The 23,217-nt window shown below is 49.4% G+C and overlaps 1 long non-coding RNA gene across 2 annotated transcripts; it reads right to left on the reverse strand.

The window, feature by feature from the left end:
• Nucleotides 1–526: 526 nt before the first annotated feature.
• On the reverse strand, nt 527–21,795 carry LOC113933658. 2 transcript variants are annotated; one of them, XR_003523416.2, is made up of 4 exons: nt 21,428–21,795; nt 19,815–20,044; nt 10,009–10,227; nt 527–1,189 (listed from the first exon to the last, which is right to left on the reverse strand). It is a non-coding gene; the product is annotated as an uncharacterized LOC113933658 (long non-coding RNA). The 2 variants fall into 2 exon arrangements; XR_003523417.2 differs by lacking the exon at nt 10,009–10,227.
• Nucleotides 21,796–23,217: the final 1,422 nt, after the last annotated feature.

Genomic DNA, 23,217 nt, shown 5'->3' on the forward strand with positions numbered 1-23,217 from the left:
CACGGTAGCTAACGACAGAGCCAGCCTCGGGCTCCCACAGCCTCAACATCCCCCCCCCGAAGACACCTGCAGTCCCTACCCGCACTCTCCACCCTGGGCCCCAGACTCTCAGCTATCCCTGTGACATAGAGGCTGGGCTTGGGGGACCTCGGGCGCCCGACACACCCAGAATGTCTGCACCACTCCCCAGAGCCAAAACACCCTGCTCAAAAAACAGAGAAGTGAAACCTGTAAATAATCAAAACTTGTTTCCAGACCTTCGGAGTTCTCCCACCCTGACCCATCTATCGTGTGTGCGTATGCTCTGCCTCCCCACGGATCCTGCCTCAAACATCAGGGGCATTAACCTGTTCTTCCTCAGTCCTCCCGGCTGGAGCAAATGCTTCACTCATGGAATCAGAAGCTTTCTGCCTTCACACTCAGAATCCAGCTCTGGAAGAGTAAAAGTGGGATCGAATCTTTGAATCTTCAGGCTTGGCTCAGGAGCTTGGATGGAGCCAGCAGGCGAGGGGCACTGGGTGAATAACTGAGCAAGTCAGGTGATATTTTTACATCTTGCAATGGTAATTCACAGAATTTTCCTTTGAGTAATCATTGATTATGCCACAGTTTTAAAAATTAGGACATTGGATTACAAGCATATATTTTTTTTATTGTGGTAAAATACACATAACATAAAATTTACCATTTTAGCCATTTTTAAGTATAAGTTCTATGACATGAAGCATATGCACAATGTCGTGCAACCATCACCGCCATTCACCTCCGGAACTCTGCCCCCATTAAACAGGAACTCCCCGTGTCCCCTCCCCAGCCCCTGGTAGACACCATTCTACAGTCTGTCTCCATGACGCTGACTGCTCCAGGGACCTCATATAAGTGAAATCACACAATATTTGTCTTTCTATGTGTGACTCACTTCACTTCGCATAACGTCTTCAAGGTTCATCCATGTTGCAGCATGTGTCAGAATCACACAGTTTTTAAAATTTTTTAAGCTTATTTTTTTAGTAATCTCTACACCCAGCATGGGGTCAAACTCACGATCCCGAGATCAGGAGTCGCGTGGTCTTCTGACTGAACCAGCTTGGTGCCCCAGAATCACACAATTTTTAGCAGACATTCACTGGGTCATCAGAAAATGTTGATGACCTTCTGTTGCAAGCAGGGCTAGTACTCAGTGTTCTAGCTAAAACAAAACAGAACAGAACAAAAAAGTAAACGATAGAGTCTCTGCTCCAAGGTGTCAGACAACTCATCTCATTTTTAAAGGGTCCAACGTGCTACTAAATGAGAGACAGCCAACACAGCTGGCCTTCCTCTCTGCCCTCGAGAACAGCTTTCTGCACTCCAGCCTACAGACTATAGCCTATTTCCCAGGTGAATCATATATTCCAGAAGACAATTTAAAAACGGAATTGGCTAATGGGAGGAATTTCAGGCCACACTGGGGTAGCAAGCAAACAAATAACTGATAGATTCGGTTATCCACTCCTCGGGTCATGCTCTGGAAGAACATCAAGTGGACAGTCTATGGCTCTTTCCAGAAATCCTAAGAGGTGCCAAGACTTTCCACACAATAAGACTGCTCCCTCGGCACCCACCACCCCTGGTGCACCTGCTGGGAGGCCGCCAAGAAGGCCTTGAATGGACTGAAGATCCACTGAGCTCCTACTCAAAGCCAAGTAGCACACTAGGTGCTTCCACACATAGTATCCCATTGAATAATCTGAACAACCAAATTCAAGAGACACCATCACCTCAAGTGTACAGATGCAGAAACGGAGGCTCAGGTGAGCTAACAGACAACCCAAGGTCACACAGCTAATTCGTGTCAGAACTGGGCAAACAAATTCAGGCTTGTCAACCTCAACACTCTTTTCTTTCACTCATGATGCCTCTCATTCCGTGACAGGGAGTAATACGTTCCTCATCTCCAGCCCCAACGCTGCTCCTCCATCAAAGACCCCAGACATACATCTCGGGAAAATGTCTCAGTGGTAGGACCAGCCGAAAGCACAAGGAAAGCTGTTATCCTCCACCCCGCAGGGATCATAAATGGGGCTGGGCGGGGGGGGTCCCTCCAAAGAAGTCTATCTGGAAAGGACAAGATTTCTAAGAGCCCTTAAGTAAGAAAGGAGAAAATTCCTACAGCACCAACAGTTTAAGCATGGGCAGGGCTTCTGACTGAAACGAAGAACACTCAGGCAGCTTTTCTAATAAACGATGGCTGAGTCATACAAAGAAGGAAAAGTTGGCTCCAAGCTGATTCTGAGAGAAGGGTGCCCTCTGTAAAGTGCCTGAGTAGGCGTCTCTTGCAGCCATATCCCCCACTCTCTCCTCCAATACTGATGCCACACCTTCTGGCACTTTCTCGTGGATAGAAGCTGCAAAAAACAGGAGGCCTAGCCCAACAGCTTTGGGAGAGCTCGCTCTGGCCAACCAAATAACTGCTGGGGATGTTGGTGGGGAAGACATCTCCACATGGCGAAATGGATCGTGGCTAGTCTTGTACACCAGCCACAGGATAATCTGAGGGTCAATGGCAAGTCCCAGCCAGAAATACTTCTCCACGTCACTGCCTCTGAGATTTCACCTTTAAAAATGTCTTTCTCAGAAGGCTATCAGCCTCATAACAATCACAAAGTCACTGTCCCAACATGGGATATGACATAATTCACCCTAGATTCATATGGAAGAGCACGGACTAAAGAATATCTAAGAAAATTTGAAGCAGAACCAAGTGGGGAGAATTTACACTCCTTTTTTTAAAAAGATTTTATTTATTTGAGAGAGACAGTGCAAGCCAGAGAGAGAGCACAAGCAGGGGTAGGGGCAGAGGGAGAGGGAGAAGCAGACTCCCCACCGAGCCAGGAGCCCAATGCGGGGCTAAATCCCAGGACCCCGGGATCATGACCTGAGCCAAAGGCAGATGCTTCACTGACTGAGCCACCCAGGTGCCCGGACTTCACATCCTGATATGAGAAATAATGATTAAGACGGCATGGTTCTAATAGCAGAGGGATAGACAACACACCAGAGAACAGACTAGGGAACTCAAAAACCCATTCAAATATAGAAACTTGATACTTACCTGGCAGGGGAGATACCATGATCACAAATATATAAACTTGATAAATATCAGAAGTGGCTATGAATATTGGGAAAAATGTGGACTATTCAGTAAGTAGTGTTAGAGTTAAACAAAAAAGTCTTTCTTTAGCTTCCTTTCCCCAGAAGTCCTCTTGGGAGGCGAACATTAATCAACTCCTGATAAAGTGTTAGGCAGAGAATCAAATGGATCTTGGAGGTCACATGATCCTGCCCAGTGCAGGAATCTCTGACAGTATCTGCTTGTATATCCCAGGGATATGAAAATCATAATCAGGCAAGGAAGGCTATTCCACGGCTGTACAGCTCCTGTAAAGTTCTTCATATTAAGCCAAAATATTTTCCCACAGCTTCTTCCCCTCCCTATATGGCACGGGATAAATGTGCTTCCTCAAGGCTGCCTACCAAGGCCCCAAGCACCTCCTGAGGACTGCTGTTCTGTCATGCTTGTGGCAGGACATTCAATACACATCCCCCCTTCCAGGATGCCTCTGATGGACTCACTCCAAATTATCAGTAAGACCTCTCCCTGTGTATGATATTTGTATACACACACACACACACACATCCTAGTAACAGGGGGAAAAGCAAGAGGCTCCAAACTGAGGTAACACAATAGACCCAAACGGAGTCCCAGATGTGTTAGTGGGTGTTCCTGGCCATCTGGCAGACCCCCAGGCAGCAGGCATTCACAGCCCCTGATCCAGGAGCACTCTGCCATCAAAGTCATTCATTCAGTTCCCCTCTCATACTCTGCTTCTTCCCATCCATCTCTTCTTTTCTCCTCCTCTTCCAAGTGTGTGGTTGATTTTGCCACATTTCCCAGTCACTACAGCATGGCTCTCGAAGCCGGGCCCTCGTGGAGGTTGCTGGCCACTGTTGCTCAAGGAACAGCCTAAGGAGGCTCATCAGGAGCTGGAGGCACTGCAGTTTCTCTCAGGAGGCGACAGTGAGCAGGACCAGCCTGTGCCTGACCTTCACAGTACAGCTGGTGTCCAAAAGGGAGAACAAAAAGGTGTTCATCTCAGTTCAAGGAGGGAATAAGAGAACACAGACTTCTTGGCTGTCATGCTTGATTCTGAAATCCAGATGGAGGGGACTCAGTGAGAATCACTGTGTGACCAGCTGCTTCTTGTTGGTTATCATCTGGGGCTGTGAACAGGTCCTCAACCCCAAACATCAGCCCCAGTATCTGTCCACCTATCACCCTTTCATCACTCTGTGGTTTCCAGTTTCCTCTATTAAAATAAAAATGCCACTTAGGAATAAATTTAACCAAAGACATACAAGACTTCTATGCTAAAGGCTACTAAACGTTATCAAGGGAAATAAAAGAAGACCTAAATAAATGAGGAGATGTACCATGTTCATGGATTACAGGACTCAATATTGTTAAGATGTCAGTTCCCTCCAGATTGATCAACAGATTCAATGTAATCCCAATCAAAATTCCAGAAGGCTTTCTTTTCAGAAATTAACAACCAGTCAATTAAATAGAAATTTAAACAATTTAAGTAGAAATGAAAAGGACTAGAACAGCCAAAATAATCTTAATAAAGAACAAAGTTGAAGGGCTTACCGTAGCTGATTTTAAGATTTACTATAAATAATAATAAAGAGAGTTCGGCGTTAGCATTAGGGTACACAAATAGATCAATGGAACAGCAAACAGAGTCCAGAAATAGACCTACACATATGATCAACTGATTTTCAACAAAGGAACCAAGATATTCAATGGGGAAAGACAAATATCTTCAACATTTTTGGACAGACATAGAGATAATTTTCTATCTAAGAGGGAAAAAAAAGTGAACCACAACTCCATACATCACACCAAAACCTAAGCTGAAATGGATCCTAGACCTAAATGAAATATGGCATCTTAAAAAAAAAAATGAAAAAATATCTCCTTGACCTTGAAGTAGGCAAATATCACTTACGCAAAACACAAAAAGCACTAACCATTAAAAAAATTTACAACTAGGGGCACCTGGGTGGCTTGGTCAGTTAAGTATATGCCTTCAGCTTGGGTCATGATCTCGGAGTCCTGGGATCAAACCCCATGTCGGGTTCCCTGCTCAGTGGGAAGTCTGCTTCTTCCTCTCCCTCTGACCCTTCCCCCACTCATGCTCTCATGCACTCTGTCTCAAATAAAGAAATAAATAATCTTTTTAAAGAAAATTTACAACTGAAATTCATAAAAATTTAAAATTTTCAACACACCAACCTTAATGGCTATAATTAAACAAACAGACAACACCAAATGTTAGTGAGGATATGGAGAAACCAAAACTCTCATACACTGTTGATGGGAGTGTAAAATGGTAAAACCACTCTGGAAAAAAGTCTATCAGTTTCTTATAAAACTAAAAATAAAACCATAGACTGAGCAATTCCATTTCTAGGTATTTAAGAAAAAGGTAAATGAGGGCACCTGGGTGGCTCAGTAGGTTGGGCGTCTGCCTTCGGCTCAGGTCATGATCCCAGGGTCCTGGGATCGAGTCCCACATCAGCTCCCTGCTCAGCGGGGAGCCTGCTTCTCCCTCTCCCTCTGTCTGCCGCTCCCCCTGCTTGTGTGCTCTCTCTGTGTCAAATAAATAAAATCTTAAAAAAAAAAAAGTAAACATATGTCCAGGAGAAGACTTTTACAAGAATATCCATACCAGCTTTATGTATAATAGCTCTAACTTGGAAACAGCCCAGATGTCCATCTGAAAGAAACTGTGGTAAAGTCATTCATTCTACTCAGGGGGGAAAAAAAGACACAAACTACTGTCATAACAACATGAGCAAATCTCAAAAACATTACACCTGCTGGAAGAAGCCTTACACAAATGAGCACCTGATACATGATTCGAATTATAGGAAGTTCCTGAACAGACACAATTCATCTCTGCTGGGAAGACGCCACTGTGGCCTCTTCTGAGGGTACAGCAGGACTGACTGGGAAGAGGCAGCAAGGGCTTTCTGGTGTGACAGGAATGTTCCATATCTTTTTTTTTTTTAAATAACAGCTTTATTGAAATATATTTCATATGCCATAAAGTTCACCTTTTTAATCGGGGCAGCGCAGTGGGTTTTAATATATATTCATAGTTATGCAACTATCACTACTGTCTAGTTGCAGAAGAAACCAGATACCCACTAGCTCAGCCCCAACCCCCAGCCCAGCCCTAGAGAGACCATTTCACACCATTCTGTCCACCACCCATCTGCTTTCTGCCTCCATAGATCAGCCAGTTCTGGACATTGTGCAGAAATGGATTCATCTATTCTGAAGCCTTCTGTGTCTGGTTCCTTTCACTCAGCATCATGCTTTCAAAGTTCATCCAGGGGCGCCTGGGTGGTACAGTCGGTTAAGCATCCAACTCTTGGTTTTGGCTCAGGTTATTATCTCAGGGTCATGAGATCGAGCCCCACATCAAGCCCCTCATCAGGCTCCACACTCAGTGAGGAGTCTGCTTCTCTCCCTCTCCCCTTCCCCCTGCCCCAGCTCATGTGCTCTCTCTCTACCATAAATAGATACATCTTTAAAAAAAAAAGTTAATTGTGTTGTAGCAGGTGTCCATACTTCTTTCCTACTGCTGAGTAATATGCTGTTGTACAAATACACCACATTCTGTTTATCCATTATCATTGCAGCTGATGGACATTTGGGGAGATGCTTAACTGGAAAAGGCACAAGGAAATGAACTCTCGTGGGTAATTAACATAGCAGCTACATGAGTGTATATATTGGTCAAAACTTACTGAACTGTGTACTTAATTGTGCATTTTATTTTAATGAATAAACTATAATTAAGGAGCACCCGGGTGGTGCAGTCACCACCAGTCAGTTAAGCATCTGACTCTTGGTTTTGGCTCAGGTCGTGATCTCAGGGTTCTGAGATCGAGCCCCGCGTGGAGTCTGCTTGGGACTGTCTCTCCCTCTGTCCCTGCCCCCTGAGCTCTCTCTCTAAGTAAATAAATAAATCTTTAAAAAAAAATAATTTAAAATAAAAGAGGCCCCAGGAAAAAAAGAATAAAGAAAGAGAGAATACAGGAAGAAAGGAAGAAATGAAGGAGGGAGGGAGGGATGAGCAATCACCCAAGCCAGCAGCACTGGTTTCCCTGTGGGCTATAGCAATTGCTCTCAGTGGGGATCAGGCTGTGCCAGGATTGCCTGTGACCCTGCGATAATCAGAGCATACACCTCGCAGGGCACATCCTGTCCTGCAGAGAAAACCCACTGTGTGAGGCCAGCGTGCCCGAGAGGGCACCCAGCTGGGCAGCAGGGCGTCTGCTTTGGGCTGGCCCATCCCCGCACAGGCCCCTGAGTCTGAGCACACTCTTTTTTGAGATCATCTGAGTTTGCTGCTTACAAAGCAACTCTGTAATGCCAAGATGCCTTTATGGGGAGATGTTTCTGCTGCAAAAGGGAGATGTAGCTGGTTAGTCTGGCAGTTCTGTCTCTTGATGTAAATCAATAAATTGATGTCAAGTTTGCCATTTAAAAATATATATATATATATTTTAGGTCCAAAGGGCAGCCGTGTCAGAAGGGAGGGAGGAAGAGGCAGGGAAGGAGGCCTGAAGACTTGGCCACCACTTGCACCTGGACACTCTGGACAAAAATGGTCAAACAGTGGCATTTTCATTTGGCTCAACCTTGAGACCATCTGGTGGTTGCAAGACTCTGTGCAGGGTTGGAGACCTCTGTTCTAATTGTGTTTGGGGGTGGGGGTGGGAAGCAGGGCACATGCAGAAAAAAATAACTCATGATATAGGCGGCAGACGCCAAGCGCTGCCCCAGTGCAGGCCACAGATTGTGCTCGCCGTGAAGGATCAACGGCAGAGAGGCCGCTTCCCACCATTCTGTCCACACGTGCTCCGTGCCAGGGCTCCGGATGCCGGGATTCATCACGTGTGGCCCCATGCTCCAAGATGCTCCCTCATGGTCTAGGGGCACAGACTCACTTGCAAACAAAGAACTGGAAAGCACTGGGGTAGTCATTAAACGGAGGGGCATCTGCCAATCTAGGGCTTCTGCCTGAGAGTGGGGGGAGCATGGGGGAAGGGGGGAGACAGGCTGGGTCAAATTGGGGACATTCCAGAGAGAAGAAAGAAAAGGTTCTCGGAGTATCAGCACAGAAGTGGAAAGATGCACAGACCAAGGAAGGTCTCATTTTAACCAGAGAAGTGCTCGTAGTCACGCTCATCAACAGGAACCAAGGTTGAAGTGCATCTGGCTGGAGGGAGAGGGGGTTGGGGGAGACCACCTGAAAGAGCCAGCACAAGCTCCTGAATGATAGGGAAGAAGCAAGACGTGCAAACAGGAACACACAGGGCGCCTGGGTGGCTCAGTTGGTTAAGCAACTGCCTTCGGCTCAGGTCATGATCCTGGAGTCCCGGGATCAAGTCCCGCATCAGGCTCCCCTGCTCAGCAGGGAGTCTGCTTCTCCCCCTGACCCTCTTCCCCCTTATGCTCTCTCTCATGCTCGCTCTCTCAGATAAATAAATAAAATCTTTAAAAAAAAAAAAAGGATTACACAGCAGAAGCTGGGTCTCTGGGTGTCCTGCATGGGGCAGGCTGAACAATGTCCCCCAAAAGATGTCTACATTCTTATCCCCAGATCCAGTGGCTATGTCACCTTACGTGGAAAAAGGGACTTTGCTGAGGTGATTAAGGATCTTGAGACGAGAGATTACCCTGCATGACTTGGTGGGCCCAATATAACCACAAGGGTCCTCATTAGAGGGATGCAAGAGATCAGAGTGCATAGTAGATGAAACCATGGGAGTGAGATGTTGGGGTAATATGAGGAAGGGTCTGCAAGCCAAGGAAGGCAGCTGACTCCAGACTCTGTACGACAAGGAGATGGAAGCCTCTGGAAGGAACACAGACCTACAGACCCTGTGGTTTTCATCCAGGGGGACTCATCTCAGACTTCTGACCCCAGAACTGCAGGCTAATATCTTTGTGTTGTTTAGGGCCACCGAGTGTGGTAATTTGTTACAGCAGCAACGGGAACCTCATACATTGCAGAATCAGTGGAAAAGCAACTTACACAGAGCCCCCTGCCTATCCCCTCTCCCTACCCTCAGCAGATACGTTTCCTTCCCAAAACATCATGCCACCAAAAAGAATCGGGATGCAGAAGTATGGTTAGCAAATGTGGTCCCACTAGCTGCTGCTTCCTTCATCCACTCACTTAGCAAGTGACAGGAACAGAGCAAGGTCCGTGATCCATACCCATATCCCTGCCCTCAGCGAGCTCAGAGTCTAGTCAGGGGTACAGACGTGTCAACAGCTGGTCACCACCCAAGGAGGTAGGCAGGGGGGAACACAGCAGCACAAAGGAGAGCCAACTGGCCTGGCTTCCCAAGGATGAATGGCCCACCCAGCACAGTGGGTCTCAGCTGGGCAGAGGGAGGATGAGGGGGAAGACAGGCAGATGGGACTGCCTTTAGCGGAATGGAGGCAGCAGGAGATACGGCTTGCCTGGAGGAACAGAGGCCAGAGGCCGGGATAGGTGGCTCCTGGTTACAAGGTGGAAACAACTGCTTCATGGCTGCTTTCTTGGCCCTGTGTTGGTCAGGCCCTGTGTTGGTCAGGCCCTGTGTCAGGGCCAGGAGCTGCAGGAAGATTCATGGCAGAGATGGGCAAGGGTTCTAGGGAAAGTCTTCCTGTGCAAACACAACCTGAACCTTCAAATTCCAAGCTCCAGTACCCAAAAGAGATGGTCCAGGTGGGGAAGACCCCAGGGCTAAGCCCTCTGACCCTGTTCCTCCCACGCAACACCTCATCCTGGGATTCATCCCCCTGCAGGGCCACGGCCACAACACGCAGACCTCAGGGGCCACAGGCTCCCTGCCGCCCCTTGCACCAAGAGGCAATGCAATCTTACCACTGCTTACCTTCAGGAACACAAGGAGGAGGAGATTCCTGCCCTGGGAGTAGCCTAGCTTCTCCAGCGGGTTTCTGACCTGAGCCATTCCCAGATGATTGACATCACTGACGACAATGAATGAGCCAACTGCGTTGTCATAGTTGGATGCAAAAAACAGCCCTGCTGTTGAAACAGCACTGCGCTTGGGGAGTGACCAGACGACGTTTGGTCCCAAGGGTGAGGAAATCTGGGGATGGAAAGAAGGAAGAGAAGGGCAGAAGGGGAGGAGAGGGGGGAAACCGGGACAGAGGTGGAGAGAAGCAGGAACCGCATCTCCCCTTGCACAAGGGACGCAGTTCAGACTTTCCAAGACAGAGAAAGCCTTTTAGGATCCCTGACCTCAGGGAACAAATCTGGGCCACGGCAGCATTGCAGGCTGAGGCCACAGGGACAGAGTTCAGGCATCTAACCCACTGAGGCCACAGACCTTGTCTATCATGCAGATCAGAGCAGGAGAGCATGAGAAACTGTATTAAATACCAAGGGGAAGATTTTGCAAATAATTTTTTTTTAATTGTCACTACTTAAGTGCAAAGACTCTGAAGTCTGAGAAGCAACATTTTATTCTAAGCAATCAGAGATAAATAAAAAGGAGAACTCTCTGTACTGAGTGAGTCTGCGTTGGTGTGGGCCCACACTCGGCAGAACATGGCGGAGGGAGTGGGCAAAGTTGCGGAGCTCCTCAGCACAATTTCCATTCCAGATGGTGCAGGCGTGGGAGCTGGGGCGGGGGGGGGGGAGGGGGGGGCGGCGCTACAGCTGAGAAGGGAGACAGCAAACCAGGAGAGAAGCCCGCTCCACAGAAAGCCACAGGAGTCACGTGGGGAAGGGCGAATGTTTGCAGCTCAGGTGCATAGAGGTGCCCTGAGGTCCATGCTCCCGGCTCCGCCTTTGCCATGAAGGCTCTGGAACCAGAAGCTGTTGGTGGGGCTACAGGAGCTGTGTGGAGCTTGAGAGGAACAGGCAGGAGAGCGAGGAGCTAGGATCTCTATTACTAATTGGCCATGCAGCCCTGTGCTGGCCACTTCCTCTCTTGGATCCGGTACCTCGTTTTGAAAAGGATGGTGGGTGGAGGGCTGACACTCTTTTTGGTAATGCCTAGGACCTCCGGAAGCATCATCGTTGGACGAGAGGGGCTTGACAACCCTCTCCCCCCAATTCTACCCAAATATGCTGCTGGCACTTCTCACCTTCAGATATTGGCCATCTTTTCTCTAGCTTTCTCAGCCCCTTATCTTTCTTCCTGGGCCAGTAAGCGTGCAAGGAGGCCTCCAGATCTACCCAGGGGAGATGTGCGAAGTTGGAGTCATGCAGAGTGAAGCCTCAGGAAAGCTCTCCGTACTCATGCAATTCTGTGATTGAAGCCCAAAGGCTCTCAGCCTGAGAAAGCACAAGGTCTTGGTGAGGCTTCCAGGCCGGCTTGGGTCTGGCCTCAGGCCACAGTGACATGTGCAAGGCTGCCTTCCATTTCAGTTTTCCTCTTCCCCAACTCATGACACCCGTGACTCTTATGCCCTCAAAACCCAGCTTCACTTAGACTGACAGGACAAAGAAGATGGACAAACAGTGTGACTTCATGCACCACAGACGATGAAGGGGTTATGACAGGTGTGGGTATGGGGGGGGGCACTTTTAGGGCCCTTATGTAATACAGCTCAGGCAACTGCTCCCCCGCATTCCTGATGGGCTCCGCCAATCGTGACATTCTCCCTCCCGTGAGCCTCTGCAAGTCCGGCATGAGGGCATGAGGCCCAGAGATACCCCAGTCTGGCTGATTCTGCCCATCTCTGCCAAATAGATGACAAAAGACCTCTCCTGGATTAGAAGAACCTAAGACAGAATCAGACTTGAAGGAACAAAATTTGATTTGGGAAACCAGAGGGAGACAGGGTGACTGAAACTCTGGGGAGGAATGTGGATTCTGCTCAAGGGTGTCATATTCACTCCTGCTCAACAGAGCTGGTTAATGCAACAGCAACAATCGCTGTTACCACCTTTACTGTTTTACTTCTACTTCCAAAAGGCAGCATTTTAGAACACCTTTAATGGAGAGATACTTCACATAGCATAAAATTTACCCATTTAAATCACACAACTGAATGGTTTTTAGTATGTGTGCAGAGTTGTGAAACCATCACGACTAAGGTGAGCACATTTCATTACCCCGGAAAAGGAAGCCCATGCCCATTACACTCAGTGCCCATGCTGCTCCTCCCCACCTCCCAGCCCTGGGCAAACATTATTCCACATAGCATTCTGCCCCTTTACATACTTTTCCTACAACGAGGGTGGTAAGATCTTAGTAAGATCTCATGACCCATAAACAAATCACCAACAAGCACAAGATGCTCAACATCACTCATCATTAGAGAAATGCAAATAAAAACAATGAGATACCACCTCAAAACCCATTCAGGACGGTTGTTGTCCAAAAAACAGAAACTAGCAAGTGTTGGCGAGGATGTGGAGAAATCAGAACCCTCGTGCACTGTTGGTGGGGATGTAACCTGGTGCAGCCACCATGGAAAATAGTACGGTGGTCCTCCCCCAAAATTAAAAACAGAATTATCATATAATCCAGAAATGTCACTTCTGGGTATATACCCAAAATAATGGAAAGTAGGGTCTTGGAGAGAGATTTGCACACCCATGTTCATATCATTATTATATACGCAGAATTATTCTGCATAGCCACAAGATGAAAGCAGCTCAAGGACCCAACAACTGATGAGTAGAGAAATAAAATGGGGTCTATGTGTACAATGGATGCTATTCTGCCTGAAAAAGGAAAATCCTGGCTCATGTCACATCACGGAGAAAACTTGAAGACATTGTGCTAAGTGAAAGAAGACACTCACAGAAAGACAAATATAGTGTATGATTCCACTTACGTGAGGTACTAGGGTACTAAAATTCATAAAGACAGAAAGTAAAATGGTGGTTGCCAGGGGCTGGGGTTGGGGGATGGGGAGTCAGTGTTTAATAGACACAGAGTTTCAGTGTTCCAAGAAGAGGAGAGTTCTAGAGATGGATGGTGGTGATGGTTGTACAGCTTCTCCCTCTGCCTCTCCCTCTGTGATCTCTCTCGCCCTCACTCTCACTCTCTCTCAAATAAATACATAAAGTAAAATAAAATAAAAAACCAAAGGGTTTTCCAGGGATCCTGGGTGGCTCAGTGAGTTAAGCATCCAACTCGTGATTTTGGCTCAGGTCATGATCTTAGGGTCGTAAGATCAAGTCCCACGTCAGGCTCTGTGCTCAGTGGGGAGTGGACTTGAGATTCTCTTTCTCCCTCTCCCTCCCCCTACTCGCATGCTCTCTGTTCTCTCTCTCTCAAATAAATAATCTTAAAAAAAAAGGGGGGGTGCCTGGGTGGCTCAGTCGTTAAATATCTGCCTTCGGCTCAGGTCATGATCCCAGGGTCCTGGGATCAAGCCCCACATCGGGCTCCCTGCTCTGCGGGTAGCCTGCTTCTCCCTCTCCTGCTCCCCCTGCTTGTGTTCTCTCTCTCGCTGTCTCTCTCTCTGTCAAATAAATAAATAAAATCTTAAAAAAAAAAAAAGCAAAGGGTTTTCTCCCACTGATAACAAAAGAGGAAGTCAGAGACTCAAAGCACGGGGGGATGTGAGGTCCCACGGCTGGACTGAAGATGGAGGGACACGTGGAAAAGACTGAGTGGCCTCCGGGAGCCAAGCCGAGAGCAACCCCCAGTCAGCAGCCAGCGTGGCCTGCCTGGACCCATGACCGGCAGCAGTGGGACATAACGAGCAGGTGCCATGTTGAGCTGCTACGCTGGGGCACTTGTTAGGCAGCAATAGAAGACGGATTCAGTCTCCTAATTAGGGCCAGAAAGGGAGCAGAGATGAGTCTCAGTGATTGACTCTGTCTTCTTCACATATCTTCACCACCTCCAGAAAGCTTACCCGCCCCTGAGAGCCGTTGAGGATCTTTGCCTCTGCCTTCCTCTGTCAGTAATTATCTACCACTCCCTTGGCCCTGCGCAAGTAGGCCTGCCAGCCTGAACCCCCTGCTCCTCCACACTCGCCTTGTCTCCTCAAATCTGGTCTAAGTGCATCCAACACAGAAGCCAAAACTTGACCTTTTTCATATTCCCCAAAGCTCCCAGTACAGGGCCAAGCACAAATAGATACTCACAAATATCTGGTGACTAAACCATTTCCTTTCAGCTCCAGTGACCAGCAGGGCCAACAAAGGGATTCAAAACCAAGGTGGACACAGACACTCGGGGGGAGAGCCTTTCCCATTAGACGGGCTTCACCACCTCCTGGGATTAATAAAGCACCGAGATGGTGACACCCCACCTCAGAAGCTTGACCTTCCATTAACACTAGCCACTCAGTTTCCTGGCATGCATCAGGCTACCATTTCTCTGAAGCTTTTTTTTTTTTTCTGTAATGTTTTTCTACAACTGGAATTTGCAAACAAAGGAAGTGAGAAGACAATGACTCGAGCTCCCACAAAACATACTACCTGTGTTTTGTTCAGCAACAGCCCTACCCTGAAGGCCTGCCATGTCCCAGGCACCAAGCTGAGACCCCAGAGACAGGGAACTAAATCACAATAGCCCCTACTCTTGAGCTGTGGTCCAAGTGTCCCCTAAGTACAGAGGTCATGGCAGAGCCTCTAACACTTTGGAAACCAGGAGATGGCATTTCTTTAGATGGGACCAGGGTATCAGGTTGACTACAGGCAGGCAGGGGGTGGGGCTCCTTTCTGCATTCTACCCTGCCCCTGAGACTCTGGGGCAGCCTTCTGTGCCCCATCCTGGGCGCCAATAACATGCATATGATGTCACTGTCTAGATGTGCAACAGTCTTGGCAAGTTCCATCCAGAGACCTCAAGCACGGATTAAAAAGTAAATCCAGGGGTGCCTGGGTGGCTCAGTTGTTAAGCGTCTGCCTTCAGCTCAGGTCACAATCCCAGGGTCCTGGGATCGAGCCCTGCATCCCTGCTCAGCCAGGAGCCTGCTTGTGTTCCCTCTCTAGCTGTCTCTCTCTGTCAAATAAATAAATAAAATCTTTTCAAATAAATAAATAAATAAATAAATAAATAAAAAGTGAATCTATAGCATTTGGATAGACCTTTACAGTTTACAAGGCGCTGTCACATTCACGGTCTCGGCTGATCCTCCCAGGAGCCCTAGGAGGTGGGAGGAGCACATTATTACCTCCCATTTACACATGAGGATACGGAGGCATAGAGAGCTGAAGTGACTTACCCAGAGTTACCTGGTCTGGAAGCCAAAAAAACCACATCCTTCGGCATTGGAGCTAGTCTTTGGGCCTACATGAGAAGTCGGCAGAGACGGGCCAGGCCCCTCCCAGCTGGCCCGAGCCGCTGGTGACTTAAGAGTTTCTTCACAGAAAGAATGAAGGAGAGGTAGGGAATCACGAATAAGAGGAAAACACAATGATGCCTCCTATTCTAGTAACACTTGATACTTTCCAAAGAACTCACATATTTCTTATCTCATTTGGTTCACAGAACAATCCCAGACGGTCCATAAGGCAAGTATATCGTCGCCAAAACTGGAATCAGGACTAGTCCCCAACTCTCCTGATTCCAAGACCCTTTCCATAAGCTAAGGGAGGGCATTCTTGCCACTTACACCCTCCTGTTGTCCCTTTGGTCCTGAAAGGTCAAGACCGAGAGACTACTGGATGCCCTTCTCTTGTGTGGCCACACAAGTCCAGCTTACAGTGACCCTGCATTTCACCGTGTGTCCCCTGCCAGTAACTGGCCCCAGAAAGCAGCCACTTCCCCCTTCCGGTTTTAGGATTGCTTTTAAAGAACTGATTTTATCAAACCCGTACACTGGGGAGAATGGAATCTGCTAAACTCTTGCTCACCACAAATATACAACAAGATGGAAGTTATCAGGAAAGGGCTGTGGAAGATCAGCACCATGCTGGCTGGTGGAAGGGAAGAGTCTTCATGAAAAAAGAGGCATTGAAGCTGGGCCTTGAAGGATGAATGGAGAATCTTGACAAGTAGGAAGATGCAGACTGAGGAAACAGCGTGAACAGCTCCATGCGAGGGCAGCAGCAAGTCCACCTTGGCCCCCCACCTCAGACTGAGCCTGGCTGGGATCAGCTTAGACCGCCAGCTAGCTCTGGGCTGGTTCCTGCCCTGGCACCATCTGCTCTGTCCTTCCTCAGGCTGTGTGGACTTGCAGCACGTCACTCAAACCTTAACCACCCTCTTAACTACTCACCTTTTCTGCTCTCTGGCTGTTTCTCCCATGCATCTTGCCTTCCCAACTAGACTAAAATACCGGTCTCCTGATTCCTTGAGCACAGAGCAGGGGTTGTCTGTATCCTAGCCAAGCCAGCATGAGGTGGGAACAGAGTAGGTGCAACAACCTGTTTGCTGGCTGGCTGCCAAAATCTATCGGCCCAAGAATCATGGGATGACAGTTGAACGAACAAGTCGAGCGAGAAGGGGCAGTGCTTGTATCCCTAGCCTGGGACGGGATTAGGAGAAGACACACACTTCTGGTTTTAAGATCACAGAACTGATCTAAATTTAAATCAAGGGGCTCAGATGTGTTGGGTCACTCTGTGGGACTGCCCTGTAGTTCACCTTCGGTTCTCTCCGAGACCACCATCCCAGGGTCCCTTTAATCCATTTTTCTAGTCCCCGCTTGTCAACATCTTCCCATGAGACATAGTGTCTCATTCCTCCTCTTGGAAAGAGTGATGGAAATGGTGCAGTGGACATTTCCAATCTGGGGACTTGAGGACGATGCCAGAGGAGAGAGGGGAGTCGAGGCCTGGGTGGGAGTGGGGAGGACTCTGGGACACAGTACAGCTTCCTACCAGCTGGCCTCCAAGGTGCTGCAGTCTCCCCTAAAGTGCTGGGTGGACACAACTGACAACCAGGGAGACTGAATAGGGCCAAAACCCAAACGGGTAACAGCACCCCTAGAATGGAGCACAAGTAAGCAATCAAGGTAATCAACTAGGAGCCGGGGGCAGGAGGCAGGGGAAGACCCAAATGCCCAAGTGAGTTCGGAGGCACAGAACTTCCATTTTAGGGACTTTCTAATCCAACCCTCTTCTCTAACCCCACAGGTGAGGTCCTCAAACATTCTTTCCTGTGATAGTCTAACCCTGTTCTACCCAGTGTCTCTCTGCAACTTTGACCTTCCAATCCATCCTCCATATTGCTGCCACAGTGATCTTTCTACAACACAGAACAGTTCAGTGTCTCCCCTCCACCTTTAGAAGGTCCGATGTCCGCGTGACCCACGAAGGCCCTTCGCTGCGAGACCCAGACAGGCCTTCGAGTCTAATCTCCTCTCGGCGTCCCCCTGACTTCATCCCCACCTGGCCCCGCTGCCGGTGATTTACTGCACAACACTCCCCAAAGATGCAAGTCTCCCCCTGGTCGGCAGGGAGGATCCCAATTTCAAGGCCCAGCTCAAATGCCTCCAGCACTGGCTCATCCCCCCAGCAAAGACGAGTCAATTTCTCTTCCATGCTCCCCAAACACCTCCCTACAGCCTTTATCACCCTGAGTCGAGCTGATTTTATAGAGACTGAGAAACCACCAAGGGTAGGGATAGGTTTTGCCTTCTCGTGGTCCCCCTTGTCCTTACTTCACTCAGCAGGAGTAGGTGGTCAAAAACATGTTTCCTGAAAGAACAAACCCCTTTCCTTCAGAGCTGCACAGTGAGCTCCTGGCGGGGCCCGGTTACTACCGAGGTTGTCTGATGCCCAGATCAAGGCACTGTTTTCTCAGCTGCTGCTTCTACCTGTTCCTGTGCCCCTGCAACTGGATGACTCCCCACTCATCTGGACCTTGAGATGCCGGGACAGCGACAGGCATTTGCATGAGCAGAACCCCAAGCTGCTAACTGCAAAGAGAGCCTTGCATGCCTCTCCTAGGGAAGAGATCTGATCCCCAAGTGCTTCAAACCCAGCTGTAGGCGGCGACAGAGCAGGTGAGTCATGCCGGCCCACACCCGTTCTCTGCTGTAGGGCCCCAGCATCTGTCTATCTTGGGTCACGTGGGATATGGGTGCTCTGAGCCAACTCAAGTCCCAGGGAGGGGGTGCTGCTGTTCTGGCCAAGGACTCCCCCACCCTTGGTGGTGAAAGCAGGCATGACGGCCTTTATCTATGACAGCAAACATAAAGGGACTCAGGGAGCACAGGGGATGGCCTTAGAGAAGCTGCAGCCCATGATAAAGGTCAAGGGACACAGCTAACCACTCTTGAGATCCCATCTGGACAGACAGATGTGTAGGGCCATCCACCTGCCCAGCCTGTTATCCACTGCCTGCCCTCATCATCTCTTCATTTCCCCAAATTCAAAGTTCCTCAAGAAAAACACAAGCTGTCCTCCACCGCCCATCCTCCAGACTCAACCCAGACATTTATCCTGCAATTGACTCTTGTTTTAAGCAAAGTCAGCATGTAAAGTCAAGGGATAAATCTTCATTTTACAAACCCCTTTCACTACAAAGAGCTCCCTTGACACCTTCACCCCCTGGTGGCTTACTAAGCTGTAAGGTCCTCTGTGAGAAGTTGGAGAAATGAACACTGTTGCAGGATAGTCCCTGCACTCAACAAAGTAAAGAAGTTGCATATCTGAAGTACTGTAAATACAGGAAATAATGCGTTCAGTCCTTTAGGGGAGGCTCACAAGGTGAGTCTGGGAATCTAGAGGTGAATGAATTTGGAGGGACATCATCAGGGAGGTGGCACATGTGTGGGCTTTAGAGAATGGGTTGCATGTTGCCATTCAGAAACAGGTCAGCTGGCCTACCATGTGGAGGAGGCGTCAACAGCAAAGGACTGAAGGAGGACACACAGAATGTGGATGGAATCAAACGTTAGTCAGATCCATACGGAAACCCACCAGGGTGGGCTGAAACAGCACATTCGACATGCCCAAGTCCAGGGACGCAGGCCACAGCACAGGGAAAAGTCTCCAAAGAGCAAGGGTCAACACGAACCCAAATAGTGCAGCAGCAGGCTTTATTCTGGGTGAGAAGTATACCAGGATGGCCTTGGAATCAGACCAGAAGTCAAATGCCAGCTCTACCCTGAACAGCTGGGTTTGGTTACCCACCCAAAGTCTTGGTTTTCCATCTGCAAGGCCCCTCCCTAGCACTCCCTACCTAGTGTCTCACTAAGAAATGAAATGGGATGATGGAGAGCACCCATGGGGCATAGTGGCAGGCACACAGAAGGTGATCAATCTATGTTAGCTTCCTCCTCCGTGCTTGAGGAGCTGGGACAATGAGCGAGCGACAAGTGCAAGACTGGGTGGGGCTCTCTAGGAAGAAAGAGACCAAGGAAAGGGGACTGTAAAGACAGGAGATGGTGCAGGAAGAGGGACAACAGAGAAAGGAAACAATATCTTTACGCTGAGCTTTCTGTTCCACAGCAGGCCATTTTAGGGATGCTGGTAAAAGTCCCCACCCCACTGGTAGCTAGTTTATCCCTGAAGAACGCCGTGTTCCAAGAGCAGCACCAGCGATGCAGTTAGCAGAACTGAGCTTGTGGGTGGAGCAATGGGTAGGAGCTGAGGCAGCACCCTGGACCCCTGCCCAGATGGGGGCACCAGAAATCAGGACTGGATCAGGATGGCTTCAGAGAGAGAAAATTGCTTACTTACAAGGGCTTTCACTAGGAAAGCCCAGAAGTCCAAGGTTTTTTTCAGATCTAGATACCTGCTCTTTTAACCTGAATACCTGGCTCATTACAAGCTGGCAACAGAGATACCAACAGACACGGGACCCACCTTTGCAGAGAGCCTCCGGGCCCATGGAGAACAGACACAGTAAGGATCTTCAGGGAGATGCACCATCTAATCCTATGTGTGTTTGCTCCTCATTCATTCATTCATCCATCCATTGCACAAACGTCCACAGAGGAAGCACCATACACAAAATACGATCCCGGAGAGGCAGGTGGCAGCTTAGCTGTTCACATCTCCATTCCTCAAGTTGTTTCACTAGTCAGTTTCCTTACCTGTCAAATGGAGAAAACGGAGTTTAGAGAAAATGCACGGGATAATGGACATACCTCACACAGATTAAGTACTCAAGACTTGTAAACCCTTAATAAACCAGTAGAAGTAAGGTTGCAGTTTACGCTGGATGTCTTTTATTTGCTCCTCCAGGTCCTTTTTGCATCCTTTCCACCTGTATTGTGCCCTAGAATTAATCTGCATGGGCTAATCAACACTCCCTTGACCTCTGACTTCCCACTGGGTTTGGTCCATGGAGAACCTTGACAAATCAGTGGGGGTTTTATTCCCCCAATTGCCATCCTGAGCCCCTTGACCTGAAGTCCCAACTCTAGCAAGATGACTCTCTACACGGCCTCTCTGCCTCCAGGTGTTTAAGACCCCACTGTTACTAGCTCCAGAACATTTCACTGTCCAGAGTTGTTTCCCACACTCTGCCTCAAATTACCCATTCGAAATGTGCCATCTGTTTTGTGCTGGGCCCTAACATACATGGTGCAGGAGAGTGAGAACAGGCCTGGGAATCAGGAGACCAGTGTCCCATCTCTGCCACAGCTGATTCTGTGACCCTGAACGCTCTTTGCTTTACTAGGTGTCCAGCTTCTTCATCTGTAAAAAGAACAGATGGGGCCACATGGCTCTCTGGAGCTACAATTCCCTACCACTACTGGCTGCTCTGTGAAGTTAAACCCAGAAAAGGGATGCACATAAGGGAATAAGGCTTCCTAGTGCGGAGGGCAGGTTAGCCAGCTAAGCCCCATCCCAACTCATTCTTGCCCAGGGGGCACCTCACGTCTTTCCAAGGACTTCCCTTTTCCTCCCAGATTGCCTGGGGACCAGGTGCCCAAATGGTCTCCACTCCAAAGCAACAGCCAAGAAAACCCAGGAAATTACAAGTAACCAACTGGCCAACCCTGATGTAGCCACAGGGGCCCCCTCCCAGGTTCTGGTATGCCCAGGGGGCCAAGCAGAGAAGCAGGTACACACTGCCCGTGAGCATTCTCCACAGGGCTGCGGAGGGACATGGCCTCTCACAAATGGTATCTAGGGCAGAGGGAGCCACCCAAACCAGCATCCGGTCAGAAAACCCTGAACTGAGATCCCAATCACGGGACACGTTTCAAATAGAAGCTAAGGACCAGTTGAAGGGATAGTAGAGAATCTCTGGAGTCCGTTTTAGCTTCTAAAAGTGACTCAGGGAACCCCAAGATCCATGAGAAAGACATTCCAATGAGAATATCACCCTCCCGGGCGTCGCCCCCCCCCCCCACCAACTCTGGAGTTTCACCTGCCCCAATCCACCCTCACCCAGAGATAGTGCAAAGTGCCAAGGGAGGACTGGGTTTCTAATCCTCAAGGACAGGAGGAAAGGGCAGTTTGGATACCAAATGCTCTGAGTTTCTGGCGGGGTAAGGGAGGTGAGACAATCTCTTCAAATCTCAGTCCCTGGGCTGGCCGCAGGTGCAAACCGCAACCTGAAAACTGCCAACACCAATCTCTCTGACGTTCTTCACTTCCCCCAAAGGCCTCCGGAAACCGGTGGTCTCTCCCCATAACTCTGAGCAACTTCAAAGCCTTTCCCGGTTCCAAATCAAAACTTCCGAGATACTCAGGGCTTCCAGCGGCCGAAGAGCGCACAGGACGGCTCGGGCCCAAGGAGAGCAAAGCCCGAAGACCGGGAGCGGAGGAGGACCTCTGCGCTGAGTCACCGCGCACGCCGCCTCGCGGAGCCCCTCTTCCCAGGAAGCGCCGCCATGCGCCTGCGCATGCTCGAGCCTCAGCGCGTGACTCGGGAGCGCGCAGCTCTGGAGGGGGGGGCGGGCCCCTAGTGGAGGCGCATGCGCGGGGCGGGCTCGCGCGGGCGGGGCTTGGCGGGGACTGGGTTCCTCTCCTCCCTCGGCGGTTTGTCCGCAGGTTTGCCGTAACTAACCTCCCTCTGGCATAGCCGTATGTGCTGAGGACCCGGCTTGCGGGACGAGGCCAAGATCGGCCAGGGGCCAGGTTCCCCCACCCTCTCGTCCCCCGTCCAGACCGCCCTGTTCGGGGCCTCAGTTTCCTCTCGAACGCGAGGGGGTGCAGCGGGGAAGGCGGACCCCGCCGCCGTGAGGACGCGGGCCCGGAAGCCCGTCCCGCTGGATGATCTGCACCCCCAGGCCGGGGCCAGGAGCAGTGGGGGCCAGGGCCCAAGAGGGGCTCCTAAGGAGGACCGGACTGCTGAGGTGGGCTTCCTCCACCGCCTCCTTACGGGACTCCAGCACTGGTCCCCCCTCCTAGCGGTGAGGCAGCATCTGGGGAGGACAGGGACCCGATGCCCCCCAAGCAGCAGCCCGTGGACCACATAGGCTGGGTTGCCAAAAGAGACTCCTTGGTGCCAAGGCTCTGGTCTCTCTGTGAGTCCCGGTGCTGCTGCCCGCCGGAGCTTCCCTGCTTCTTCATGGCCCCCCTCTGTCCAGAAACTTGTAGCGGCCTCAAGCCCAGACTCCTTGAGCTTCCATGTAAGGGCCATGTTTCCCTAACCCACTTCATCTCACCTTGACTCCTCACTAGCCATACACAGATGTCTTCCTTTCTGAGTTTGGGTCCTTGGTCTTTCCCCAGGATCCGCCCCCCTGGTCCCTGCCCTTCCAAACCGCCCGTCCTTTAGAGTGGAGCTAGAATTCCACTCCCTTTCTAAGCTTGGAACCCCCAGGGTGTTCCAGTATTCCCAGGAGAGTCCTGATGTTACTATGTAAAGGGATTCTCCTCCCCAAAGGTAATCTGTTAAACGTTTAAATAGTCTGTGTGCATGGGTAGAACTTTTCAAATAATTACATTTACAAGTGAGAAAGAAAATCCTTTGCCCGACCATGTGTCTTGTAGTATGATTGGGACATGTGGCCTTGTCATTCCCCAGGATCTGCCTGGTCACTCCAGTTCCATGCCTTGTGTCCCTAACTGGATGGTTAGCCCCCCTAGGACAGATATTATGCCTGAACAAACATGTAAATTCCAAATCTTTTGAAGTTTTGGTGGGAAAAAATTCAGAAGTTTGGAGAATATGTAAAAATAACCAACAAATAATTTTGCACTCATCACAAATACAAAATCACTCTTTTTCATGTGTCAGAAAAATGTAGTGTCCCAATTGCTCTAAGCTCCAGGTTAACACAAATCAGTGTGATTGACTGTAATAGAA

This window comes from Zalophus californianus, chromosome 10 (genome assembly GCF_009762305.2).
Source record: "Zalophus californianus isolate mZalCal1 chromosome 10, mZalCal1.pri.v2, whole genome shotgun sequence".
NCBI classification, from domain to species: Eukaryota; Metazoa; Chordata; class Mammalia; order Carnivora; family Otariidae; genus Zalophus; species Zalophus californianus.